This window comes from Cricetulus griseus, chromosome 2 (assembly GCF_003668045.3).
Source record: "Cricetulus griseus strain 17A/GY chromosome 2, alternate assembly CriGri-PICRH-1.0, whole genome shotgun sequence".
NCBI lineage: Eukaryota > Metazoa > Chordata > Mammalia > Rodentia > Cricetidae > Cricetulus > Cricetulus griseus.
The window spans coordinates 361065050-361078943 of NC_048595.1; the positions used below are offsets into that span (position 1 = coordinate 361065050).

General features: G+C 40.5%; 1 protein-coding gene and 1 pseudogene across 2 annotated transcripts in view; one reads left to right on the plus strand and one right to left on the minus strand.

The window, feature by feature from the left end:
• Positions 1 to 13894, plus strand: part of Ctnnd2 (catenin delta 2) — a 654324-nt gene that overhangs the window by 511088 nt on the left and 129342 nt on the right. The window lies entirely within an intron of this gene.
• LOC100758162 lies at positions 11273 to 11629 on the minus strand (annotated as a pseudogene).

A 13894-nucleotide genomic window follows, 5' to 3' on the forward strand; every position in this document is an offset into this window, starting at 1 on the left:
TTTCTCTCTTTCTCCCCCCTCTCTCACACACACACCTTCTCTCTCCACCCTCCCTCCCTCTCCCTCTGTCTTTCACACACCCACAGTCATACACCTCTTCTCTCTCCCTTCTTCCCTCCCTCCTTCTTTTCCTCTCCAACCACCCCTCTCTATCTGCTTGCCTCCCCCTTCCCATCTCCTCTTTTGCATCCCTTGATCATGGCAGCCACAGATTCACTTCGGGAAAGTCTGTGCTTTCCTCATATTATTTCTTAGGTTTATTCATCACTAATTTAACCTATGGTCTCCATAGCAAATAAATTCATAAAAGGAAAAAAAAAGAAAGGCTAGCTGTCTTTATGCAGGCTGCTAGGACAAAATACTTTCACTTGCAAAATAATAATAATAATAATAATAATAATAATAATAATAATAATAATAACAGAAATTTGTTCCTCTGTCCCAGAGACTGAGATGGTGGAGGTGCCAACACAGCCAGTGTCTCCTGATGGTTGCTTTCTGTATCAGACATCATGCCTTCTGGCTGTGTCTTCACATGGGAAAGGGGACAAGCATCCTCCCCCATGCCTCTTTTGTAAGTGCACTGATTGTTAAGATTCAGGCATCTGTACTGGCCTGCCCTCCGGGTTCTGAGAACATATACCCTCATCTGTAGTCACTAAGAGCACCACCTGTGCACATTCACTAGGTTCCCTTTTAAAAGGGCCCCGCCCACCTCCCATCTCTCTCTTCCTCTCCCTCTGTCTGTCTGTTCCTCTCTGTCTCCTTCTCTCTCCCCCTTTCCTCTCTCCTGCTGCTGCTGTCTCAGGAAGCTGGTCTCCCCTCTTCCCTTTCCCCTTTATATGATCCCTCCCTTTCCCTAATTTAAAAAAAAAAAACTCTCCTTGAACTCTGTCACATGGCATTTTTCTTTCACATGCTGCTTTTCTTTCTTTCTTCTTCTTCTTCCTCTTCTCCTCCTCCTCCTTTTTTTTGTTTTGCTTTGTTTTTCTCTGTGTAACTTTGAAGCCTATCCTGGCACTCACTTTGTAGACCAGGCTGGCCTCAAACTCACAGTGATCCTCCTGCCTCTGCCTCCTGAGTGCTAGGATTAAAGGTGTGTGCCACCAATGCCCATCTTAATTAACAACACTAATTCCATCTTGCCACCTAATCACCTCCAAGAGGCCTCACCTCTGAATACCCTCACCCTGGAGGTTACCTTCAACATGGGACCTTGAGGTAGCATAAGGGATAACAGAAGTATTCATACCTTCACATTGGCCAACACTACTGTAGAGGAAGATGTTGTTCCCTAACCCACCTCCAAATTTCAGATCAAATGGGGGAGTGTTAGTCTATCTCCCCTGCTTGTAACTGCATGTAACCACAATGCACTTTGTCTCACCTTATATGAGTAGACAGTGTTGATAGAGTGTGAGAGTCATGGCACACACAGCCTTTCAGGTGTGTCCATGTGCAACAAAATACAGGGACATGTTGCTTTGAAAACTGCAGCGCAGCAATCTTTAATTTCTTTGAATTTGGAATAAACTAATGTTGTGCTTTTGATTTTTTTCACATTCTGTAAAAACATTCCATGTTGAGTACTTGTGATTAAAATTAAAGTGGCACAGTGTGCTTCTTGGAGATTTTAGCAAATTATCAGATTAAGTGAAGCCATTCAGTGCCTGGCTAAGACAGCTGTAACTTGTGCATTTGTGTGGCATAGAAGGATCCTCTGGCAGTATACATTTTAAACAAAATAGTTCACCTACTCTGCCTTCTTGCAGCTATGTTCTTTGTGGGTCAATGAATCTCTAAAACCCTACTGTCTTAATACTCATCAAAGGGTTAGTCACAAAGGTAATTATGCTAGAATGAGATTTAAGAAAATCTTGAGTGACAGGCTTCTGTTTTCTAAGTTATTGCTACACCACACTGATTTCTTGGTATGGTTTGTACCAGGGTTCTAAGAATCATAATTGTCTACAGAGTACAGTGAGGACATGATAGGCAGGCAGGCGTGCCTAGGCTGAGTGTGAAGGAAAAACACCTCTTTTGCATTTTTGTTTTTCTTGAGGAAGACAATAGGTTGGTTAAATGTATAATTTTTAAGTAAAACATTTATATCTACCTAAAACCAAGAGTGATGAAAAGAACTACATGCAGATTAAAAATCCTTCAATGGTCGCACTTGTCTGGTGTGCCAAGGCTAAGCCATGAAACTCAGCTCTTCAAGGCTGTCTCATGACTTGCTTAGAAAGATGATTTGTGGATTCTCAAAGTGTTTTTGAATGTGACATTTTGAGGCAGCTGGTATAATCCTTGGATTTATAAAGTATCACTCCTTCCTCAGCCACAACAATAAAATGAGATGGCGTACCCTTCAGTATTATGCTACACTCACCATCATTGTCCTGAACTCACTGAGTGCCCCCATCTATGAACTGTGGGGAACTACTCCTGTGTGTTTCCCAGGGTTGGTGAGAATCTTGCTTAGATTGAATTGTTGCAACAAGTGGCATCTAAAAGCCCTAATGACCATCTTCCATCTTGTTCCAAGCTTCTAAAGTGTGCCCCATGAGAAGAACCAGAGGCTGTTCTCATATCCATTAAGTCGGTACACAGCAATGTTAAACCGAACATTTATGTATAATTGTCTGATGATTTCCAGGCTCTGATGAGCTTTCATGACAAATTACTGCAAACTAGAGTAACAGAAATGTACAGTTTTATGACCACAAAGTTCTGTGCACCAGAAGGATAGCATTCACCTAGCAGAATTACATAACATGATTGCCTCTAGCCCATCTACTGGATTATGGATTTTTCTACTAGTTTTGGCATTCTTTGGCCCAAGTAACATCACCAAATGAGTTTTCAAACATCATGATTTATGAAATTGCGGAGATGGGTGCATTACTAAGACAATAAAGGAAAGACATATTTTATTTGTTAAATTACTTCCATTTTGGACACAGTTTTTAACCTTTTTTGGCCCAATGAAGCTTTTATTAGCATTTCACCATAAATTAAGAGCCCCCCATTCTTTGTAGGAAAAAAATATGAGAAAATTGTCATAGTTCAGGCTTCCATAACAAAGTGTGGTTGACTGGGTAGCTTATAACCAACATAAATTTGTCACAACTCTGAAGGTTTGACATCTGAGACCAGGGAACCATATCAGATGGATTCTCACAAATGTAATGTTCTAGAAACATATAGTGTCTTCTCCTGTGTCTTCAAAAGATAGAGGAAGAGCTAACCAGATCCCTAGAGTCTCCTTTATGAGAGCAATGATTCATTCAGGTAGGCTCCACCATTATAACCTAAAGGACAACAAAGACACCATCTCCCGCATCATTACACTGAGAGAAATTCAACATTTAAATGTTGTGAGTCCACCACAAACATCAAAATTCAGATGGAAAAGGACACTCACTGGGCCTGGCCTGGAGTAACAGAACACAGGCAGTTGACTGCTCCTCTCATTCCTTGGGGCTGCTTAACCCAGCCATTACACCCAGCCATGCAGGGCAAGAACCCTGAAATCAGGTTAGGGAAATGCTCATCACAACAGTTAGGAGGGCTGGGGAGCCACGCAGGAAGAGAGAATATGCTATAAAAGCATATACAGTTCTCTTCTCTGAATATACTTTCAGGGTTCTTGAGGTTGCTACCGGTACCCAATAAGCCATCATTATGTGATCAAAGCATCATGCAAATGAGAAACATGCTTGGAGGAAAACTTAGCATTCATATAAGTGAGTTTTTAGAGACCCCTTGGATTCCTGGCTTCAGGGAGTCTTTGAAGTACAGTTTGTTAGCATTTCCTTCAAATAAATAAATTTAAAAGATTACATGACTGCATATAGGGAATTAGGTAAAAAATAGAAATGGAAGTTAAAAGGCTCATTTTAATATCTATTAATAACCCAGACTGCCAGATCTTGAGTGTCTTCAAACCACAATCTGACACCTACTAGGCAGGTGGTCAGTTCTCAATTGTCCCTTCCTTATCAGTTTTGTTCTTCTGCTCCTCAGAAGATGGACGGTTAGAGCTATGTGTGGTGGCACACATCTTTATTTTTTTTAATTTGAATCTGCTCTTTATCATTTATTGATTTTTTTCTGAGACAAAGTGTCTCTGTGTAACCCTGGCTGTCCTGTAACTCGCTCTGTAGACCAGGTTGGCCTTGAGCTCAGAGATCTACCTGCCTCTGCCTCCTGAGTGCTGGGAACAAAGGCTACACCACCATCAACTGGCTCATTTATTGATCTTAAGAACTTGCTCACCCTTTTCTGTGCCTCAGCTTCTTCAAGTTTTAAGAAGAAGACAGACTGCTTTATTCATGAAAAAGAGAATTTTTTCCCCTGACAGGAATAAAGAAATTGATAATCAATAATGAGTAAATCATCCAAGTAAGCCAATAAGAGCTGGGCAGTCATTAAAGGATATGATAGGTGGGCTCAGCGTCATGCCTCAAATCTCAGCACTTGGGAGGTGGAATCAGGAGAGTAAGGGGTTCAAAGTCAGGCAGCACGCATCTTTAATACCAGCACTTGGGAGGCAGAGGCAAGTGGGTCTCTGTGAGTTTGAGGCTAGCCTGGGTGACATAGTAAGTTACAGGAGAGGTAGGCCTACTTAAAGAGACCCTGTCTCAAACAACATTAAAACCCAAAAAAAGCAAGCAAACAACAACAACAACAAAAAAAACAAATAAATCATGGCGAGTTCATACTGCAAGGAGTAGATTATATTACCATTCACTGCTTCTCTTCCTGGAGGCTCAGTGAAGTTAATATCGAATTTATATTCCATTGTTTCTTTGCCAAACACAGCTGTCACTTCAAAGGCAACAAGAGACACGTTATTCTTGAACCAAATATGAGTGACCATGGCCCTGAAAACACAGATTCACATTGCTGCAAACACCATGTTCCAAGATAGAAATGGACGCATGAAGCTTTTACAGTGACACAATGAAAGAAATTCACAGATCAAACCATTTTCAAATACATTGGTGGGAACATAGGGTTACTCTGAAGGGGAGAAATTGATTATATCTTCTGTCTGAAGATATTCTTGGTTTGATGACCTACTAAGTTAACACATCTGAGGTTACAGCTGATGTTCATGAGCATGTTAGAGCACAGAGAGAAATGGGCAATGAGTGGCTATTAGAGGCTAGTGATAGCCCAATATAACCCGACCCTGGATCTGTAACATTGCAGTGCAGTGCAATCACAGTGCCAATTAGTCAATGTCCTCGTTTCATTTCTGTTGCTATGATAGAAAACATGGGACAAAAACATAACTTAGAGGAGAAAGAATTTATTTGGATCACAATTCTAGGCAATGGCTAGTCATTGAGGGAAAGAAGGTTAAAACAAGAACTTGAGTACCCTGTTCATACAACAGCCACAGTCAAGAGCAGAGAGAAATAAACGCATGCATACTGTTGGTTTTTCACTTGGGATGAGCTTGATCTCTTCACTCATACACAGTTCTGACCTCTTGCCTAGGGAATGGATTCACCCACAATGGTCTTGGTCTTTTCATATCAATTAATTTAGTTCAGACAATGCTCCAGAGTCATGTCCACAGGCCAGCCCAGTAGAGAAAATACTTAATTGAGATGTTCTCCCCAAGTAATCACAGAGGGTGTCAGGTTGACCACTGAAGCCACTCACTGCAGTCAGCACTGTGGAATCTTCAGCTCAGGTGTGGATTTTGCTGGGACTTTTCAGTTTTCATGCCCTAGCATATTAATTTATGTGCATATGTCTGTGCATGTCATACAACACACATATTTATATGTGTATAATATATATGTAAAGTTCAAGTTTTCTAATTTCTGGTATGAAACCACATCTGGCTGGTGAATAATTTAGATCAGCAGAAAAGGAAGGAAATATTTGCTTTTGTTAATTTGTGAATTTAGTTTGCTTTGGACTTTTGACTTTTTTCTTTAGCTGTTAATGCATTTATAACTGGGCCATCACCAGCCCATTATTTAGCCTGGGTAAGTGCTTGCTGCAGTAATGTGTGCCCTTCACAGAGGTAGAATTGCCAAATCTCTAGTTAATATGGGAGCATCCATATGTATGTATGGTCTTCAGGTCCATCACATGTAATTAAAACTTGGTACATTAGTGTAATCGAAGGAGGTGGGCACTGTCTGGGAGTCGAACCACATGAAAACACTCCAGATTCCAGAAGTGATCACCAAAAGATAAAATACCAGACAATACAGGTTAGTACAGCCAGATAGGAAACTATTGTGAATGGTGTGGGCATGTTTGGGGAGCTCAAAAGACCACATGCACAATTAGGTTCGCAGCTAATGGTTTTAGCCACACAGCATTCGTGTTCTTATCCCTATGATTTTCCTGTAATTTAGCCCAATGGAAAACTTTTAGCAGACATTTCATGGAGCAGTTAACTCTGTGGCAACCACCTACTCTAATTGGAATCATGTAGCTAAAGCCCCAGGTAGTACTTGACAGTGAAAGGGTGTCTTTCAACTCAGGTACCTCCAGTTCTGCTTTGGGCTTCCCTGAAACAATGTTCCCTGATGCATGGCTAACTGCATAAGGCGCATACCCAGGCAGTCTTTTAAAAAGACAGTGTGTCATCGTCAATGAAAGATGAGCTCATCCATCTCCATCTGATACTCTTCATTTATGAGGGGACCTGGGGGTCTTGGGGGATGGTGCATGCAGTGTGGATGCTTTGAGTACAGAATCGCAGCAGGGTTCTCTGCTGGCCGCAGTGGGTAGCTGGTCTCTGGCCACTGAAGCATTCTGTCCCCGCAGTTCAGCAAAGCAATTACCAGGCCCTCGTCATCGTCTTGATTTATAAAGAAATAGCCTTCCTCGAGAGAAGACAGCCAGGTGCACAGTAATCCAAACAGCTAGACTGTGCTAATCTTTTAACAATTAAGGAAAGTCATTTCTCAGGAAGCAGTTCTGACTGGGCTGTGATGAGGTACCATTTGTACTCAGCTGTGGTAGCTGGTGGGGGACAGGAGCTCCTTCAGTCACTTCAGCTCCCCAGTGAAAATATAGATTTGGCTAATCCTAATGTGGTTAATGTTTCTCGGTATGTATGGTTGGTATTTCAGATAATGCTTTTCTAAAACTTTGGTCATTTAGAGTTAGCACACAAAGCAGTAGCTTTTGTTACAGATTTTCATACATCAATTTTTGGTTGATTCTCCTCACAGCATTTAGCCACACAGCATTCATGTTCTTATCCCTATGATTTTCCTGTAATTTAGCCCAATGGAAAACTTTTAGCAGACATTTTTATCCCCAAAATGACATTTTTATCTCACATTTTATCCAAAATCTGTCCCTACTTGTACCTCTGCACCTCTGGGAGTCTCCTTTGTGCTTTTATGCCACGCGTTCAGTTATAAATACATGAGCCAGCATATGCATGCTTCCTTAAAACCTCTTTTCCCTTGTTTAGTTTCATCAACTACACCCCACACTTACACTAGCACACACATGTGTGTGTGCAGGCACACATACACAAACATATTAAAAGCAATGATCTACATTTGAGAGAGAACATGCGGTATTTGTCTTTCTGAGACATCACTTGACATAATGATTTCCAGGATGACCCAGAATCCTAAAAACTTCATAATTTTACTTTTCTTTAGAGCTGAATAAAAATCTATTATATATAATAGATATAATTATAATTATATATGTTTCATACCACGTTCATCTGAGGATGGACATCTGGGATGGTTCTGTTACCTTGCTATTGCATAGATGAGCAGATCGCTTTGGGTTAGGACAGAGAGACTCTTGAGTGTAAAAACACAAGCAATATAGCTGGGTCATGTTATAGTTCTCATTTCAGCTTGCTGAGAAATCATCTTACCGAGTATACTGATTTCTATAGTGGCTAAACCAGTTGGCACTCCAGCCAGCAGTGAGAGTAATGTTTCCTCTTTTCCCACATTCTTGGCAGAATTTATCATTCATCTTTTTTTTTTTTTAGTTTATTTATTAGCTCAAGTTAGGGAACAAGGTTGTTTCACATGTAAGTCCCTTCTCCCTCTCCCTCCCCTCACTCCCATCCCTTCTCCCCCACTCCCAACCTACCCCCCACCCCATCCACCCACCACTCCCCAGGAAGGGTAGGGCCCTCAACGGGGGCTCTGCAGTGTCCTCCAAATCTTCCTGTACTGGGCCTGGGCCCTTCCCCATGTGTCCAGGGCCAGAGTGTATCCCTTCATGTGGGATGGGCTCTCAAAGTCCCTTCTTGCACCAGAGAAAAATACTAATCCATTACCAGAGGCTCCCTGGAGTGCAGAGGCCTCCTTATTGACATCCATGTTCAGGGGTCTGGATCAGTCTTGTACTGGCCTCCCATACAGCATCTGGGGTCGATGTGCTCTCCCTTGTTCAGGCCAACTGTTCCTGTGGGTTTCTCCAACCTGGTACTGACCCCTTCGCTCTTCATTCCTCCCTCTCTTCAACTAAATTCCAGATTTCAGCTCAGTGTATGTCTGTGGATGTCTGTCTCTCATTCATCTTTTTTGTAATAACCATTCTGACTGGAACATGAATGAATCTTAAAGTACTTTTAGTATGAATTTCCCTGAGTGTCAAAGGATGCAGGACAACTTCCTGGTTGCTATATAGGATATTTGTGCATCTTCTTTGAAAACTAGTCAGTTCATTAGCCTATTTGCTGACTGGTAGTTTGGGGTAGGTGGTATTTAATTTTGCATTTCTTTATACATAATCTAGATACTTACCCCCAACCTAACTTGCAGCTGGTTGAGCTTCTCTTCTGTTCTCAAGGCCATCTCATCACTCTGCTGATAGTTTCTTTTGCTGTGCAGAAACTTTGTAATTTCACATAATCCCAGTTTCCTGTGCTACTGAACTCATAGCCACAAAGATCTTGCCTGTGTCTATATCTTAGAGTGTTTCCCATGTTTTCTTCTACCAGTTTCTTTATTCCAGCTTAAATTTGGGTCATCTATTCTTTGGGATTTTTTTTTGCAAGTGTTCAGAGTAAGAGATACAAATTGAACTTCACCCTTCCATAGTTGGGTATTCAGACCACATTGTTTGTTGAATGGGCCGAATATTTCCCCTCACAGCTTTGTCAAATATTAGGTGCAAAAGCCTTAGGAGATTTTGTGTGTGTGTTCTATTCAGTTCCATCGTTCTATAGGTGTTCATTGTCTCCTTACCATATGGCCTTTGTTACTGTGGCTTCTGAGGCTGGGTATTGTGAAACCTCCAGCACTGTTCTGACTCAGATTGCACAGGCTATCTGTGGTCTTTTAAATTTCCATATGAATTTTAGGGGTGTTGTTGTTGTTGTTTTGGGTCTGTGGAAAATGTCATTGAAATAGTGGACTGGATTTGGAAGTACAGTAGTTTTCACTCAATGGATTCTGTCAGTGCACAAACATAGTAGATGAGTATATCATTTAACATATTTATTTTTTTTCAATATTAAACTTTTCTTTGTATAAGCATTTCAACCCCTTGGTTAGGTATAGTCCTAGTATTTATTTTTATTATTTAAATTAGAAGTAATCTTGTTTTACAGATCAATCCCAGTTCCCTGTCCCTCCCCTCCTTCCATGCCCCCCCACTAACCCCCTATCGCATTCCCTTTCTGCTCCCCAGGGAGGGTGAGGCCTTCCATAGGGGAATCTTCAAAGTCTGTTGTATCATTTGGAGCAGGACCTAGGCCCTCCCCCATGTGTCTAGGCTGAGAGAGTATCCCTCTATGTGGAATGGGCTCCCAAAGTCCATTCATATGCTAGGGTTAAATACTGATCCACTACCAGAGGCCCCATACCAGGGGGGATTTCCCAGGCCTCCTAACTGTCACCCACAATCAGGGGGTCTGGGTCGGTCCTATGCTGGTTTCCCAGCTATCAGTCTGAGGTCCATGAGCAACCCCTTGTTCAGGTCAGCTGTTTCTGTGGGTTTCTCTAGCCTGGTCTTGACCCCATTGCTAATCACTCCTCCCTCTCTGCAACTGGATTTCAGTTCAGTTCAGTGTTTAGATGTGGCTGTCTGCTTCTGCTTCCTTTAGCTACTGGATGAAGGCTCTAGGATGGCATATAAGGTAGTCATCAATCTCATTATAGGGGAAGGACATTTAAGGTAGCCTCTCCATATTGCTTAGATCCCTAGTTGGGGTCATCCTTGTAGATCTCTGAACATTTCCCTAGTGCTAAATTTCTCTTTAAACCTTTAATGACCCCCTCTATTATGGTATCTCTTTTATTGCTCTCCTGTATTCTTCCTCCAACTCAATTTTTCTGCTCCCTCATGTCCTCCTCACCCCTCTTCTCCCCTTCTCTTTCTCCTAACTCCCTCTCCCCTCCTCCCATGCTCCCAGTTTGCTCAGGAGATCTTGTCCCTTTCCCCTTCTCTGGGGACCACGTATATCTCTCTTAGAGTCGTCCTCCTTGTTTCCTAGCTTCTCTGGTGGTGTAGATTGTGGCCTGGTAATCCTTTGCTCTATGTCTAATATCCATATATGAGTGAGTATATACCATGTAAGTCTTTTTTGTGACTGGGTTACCTCACTCAGTATGGTTTCTTCTAGTTCCATCCATTTGCCTTCGAATTTCAAGATTCCATTGTTTTTTTTCTGCTGATTAGTACTCCATTTTTCCACTGAGGGGCATCCAGGTTGCTTCCAGGTTCTGGGTATTACACATAATGCTGCTATGAACATAGTTAAACAGATGTCCTTGTTGAGGAACCGCCATACTGATTTCCAAAGTGGCTGTACAAGTTTTCACTGCCACCAGCAGTGGAGGAGTGTTCCCTTTCTCCGAGTTTTCTCCAGCAGTCATTATGAGTGAAGTATTTATTCCTAATTTCTTTCTTTCTTTCCTTTTTTTTTTTTTTGGTTTGGGATATGACCTTTATTGAGCTTATCAAAAAAAGTAGAAATAATGTCTTTACAATACCAAATGTTTGTTACTATAACTTCTGCATCATAATTAAAATCCAAACAGTTTTTTTTTTACAGTCAACTCAATCAAAACCCACTACTTCAGAATCAACAGCTTCTTTGAAGACACTGTAACACTTAAATATGGTTAAGACTCAACTGCAGAAATTTGGTTGGTTGGAAGGCTAACTAAGCCTCCAGCTTGCTCAAATAGAACTACAAAAAGGCAAAATTGTGGTTTTCACAGAGGTACAGTCCACTGGAATCACTGATACTGGACAGCTGTTAAGAATATTTAGAGTTCTGAGATAATAAGGAATCCAGGCATCCTTAGACTGTCTTCTGTTGTCCTTTCTTCCTGGTCAGAGACTTGTGGATGTGTGGGAAGACACCACCAGGAGCAATTGTTACCTTGATCAGGGAGTCCAATTCTTCATCCCCACGAATAGCAAGTTGCAAGTGACAAGGGGTAATATGCTTTACCTGTAAGTCTTTTGATGCATTTCCTGCCAAGTCTAGTGAGCTGTACACAGCAGCAGTCGCACCCACACATCAGTGACTGATTGTCCTAGATTTCAGGTGTCAATGAATACAGCCCACAGGGAACTGCACCCCGGCTCACTGTGAACTGAAAACCACCTTTGTCTTGGCATTTATGGAGTCCTTTACAACCTTACCACCAGCCATCTAGGACCAAACAACCAAGGAAGAGAGGAGGCCAGGCAGAAGCACAGCAAGATCCTGGCACCCAGTCCTCTGTCGTACCACAATTCAAACTGCGCCGTCTCATCCCTAATTTCTTTCTTATCAAATTTGTTGTTGATATATAGAAAAAGTATTGAGTTTTGTTTGTTACTATTTTAAGCTGTTAAGTACTCAAAGTGTTTACAAAATCTCAAAGTTTTCTGCCAGAGTCTGTAATTTCTTTTAAGTACAGAATTGTGTTATCTAAAAAAGAGGGAAAATTTAACTTCTGTCTATATCCATTTCTATCTTTCTCTTGTCTCATCTCCATGGCTGTGACTTCAAGCACTATATGACAGGAGAGTAAAAAGATCAAGCATCCTTGTCTTGTTCTAGATTTTCTAAGACACAATGTTCTTAGTTTTTCCTACTTAGGTCAGTGTTATTGATAGGTTTGTTATATCCCACCTTTGTTATGTAGAGACATGAATTCATCTATTTTTAATTTCTTCAGGATCTTTATCATGACAATATATTGAACTTTGCGGTGATTTCTGCCCTTAAGACAATTTATATGATATGTTTGTTTAATGATATGGTATATTGAACCAACATTGCAACCCTACAATGAAACAATTTGGTCACAAAATATGATCCTCTAATGTTTTCTTGAATAGAGTTTGAAAGGATTTTGTTGTGAAATTTTACATCAGGAAAATTGGTCCACCATTTCCTTTCTCCCTCCCTCCCCCCTTTCTTCCCCCCTCCCTCCCTCCCTCTCTCCCTTCCTTCCTTGCTTTTATATTAAATCTTTATCAGGTTTGAGAATCATGGTAACACTGGCTTTGTAGAATGCATTTGGTGGTGTTCCTTCCCTTTGTATTTTGTGAGGAAAGTATAGTTGTTAGATCTTATAAACTTTAGTAGAACCCAGCTGTAAGTCTTAGACTTTTCTTTGTGGGGAGATTTCTAATATTTCTTCTCCTGAGTGTGCTGAAATATTCTATATATACTAGTTTTAATTTTGGTAGATCATATAAGTTTGGAAGTGTATCTTTTTCTTCTAGATTTTCCAGATTTTTGAGTGTAAGTTTTAAAATGTTCCCTAATGATCTGAATTCCACTGAAGCCTATTGTAAAAACTCTGTTTTCATTCCTACCTGTATTAATTTGGGTCTTCCATTTGTGTTTATCTTCTCAAAGAACCAGTTCTCAGTTGAATTGATTCTATGTATGTATGTATGTATTTTTCTTTTCGTCTCTGTTTCATTAATTTGTGTCCTGATAGCTTTTCTTTCTTAATGCCTACCACATTTGAATTTGCCTTCTTGTATTTCTAAAACTCTGAGGAATACCACTAGGTTAATTATTTAAGATTTCCTAGGACTTGTTTGCCTATACTCACCTGGTAATGCATTCAACAAAATTATAAGAAAAATGTCCCAAACCTAGAGAAGGAAATCCAAATGAAAGAGGCATAAAGAACCCCAAGTAGACATGACCAGAAAAGAATCTTTCCATGATGTCATAGGCAAGATGTCAAAAATACCCCAGAGGTGTTGTTATTCAGTTGTGCCATCATTTTCATATGATTGTGGGAATTTTTTTAGTCCCTTTGTTGACATACTTTATTCAATGACCCACTTTACCTTCTGAGTATAATCTTTAGTTTTCAAGTATTTATGCTGTTTCTAAGGCTTCTCTTAGAGTTATTTCCAGTTTTATTTGACTGGAAATTTTTTTTATGATGAACTGTAAGGAAGTATTTTAGTTTTGGTTTGTTTCACTTTTGTATTTTTTGTAGCCATAAAAGCTTGTTTTGTGGCCTATGATGTATGTGTTCAAGTTTAGACAAAGTACCACATACTGTTGAAAAGAAAGTGCATCCCCTGCCTGTTTGAGGTCATAGTCTGCATATATCTGTTAAATCCAATTGATCTGTGGCATGTTTAACTCTGACTTTCTTTTCAAAGTTTTAGTCTGGAAAACCTTCTAAATATGAGATTAAGATATTGAAGTCTCCAAGTATCATTTTGTCAGAAACCATGTGATATTTTTTTCCATGGTTTGTTTTTGCTTCAGTTTTTATGAAATTGGGAGCCACAGATTTAGTGCATAAATAATTACAGTAGAATTGTCTTCTCACTGGGTGGTGGTGACTCAGGCCTTTAATACCAGATGCAAGTGATCTCTTTGAGTCCCAGGACAGACTGGTCTACAGAGTGAGTTTCAGGACTGAGTTTCAGTGACCATCAGAACTGTTATACA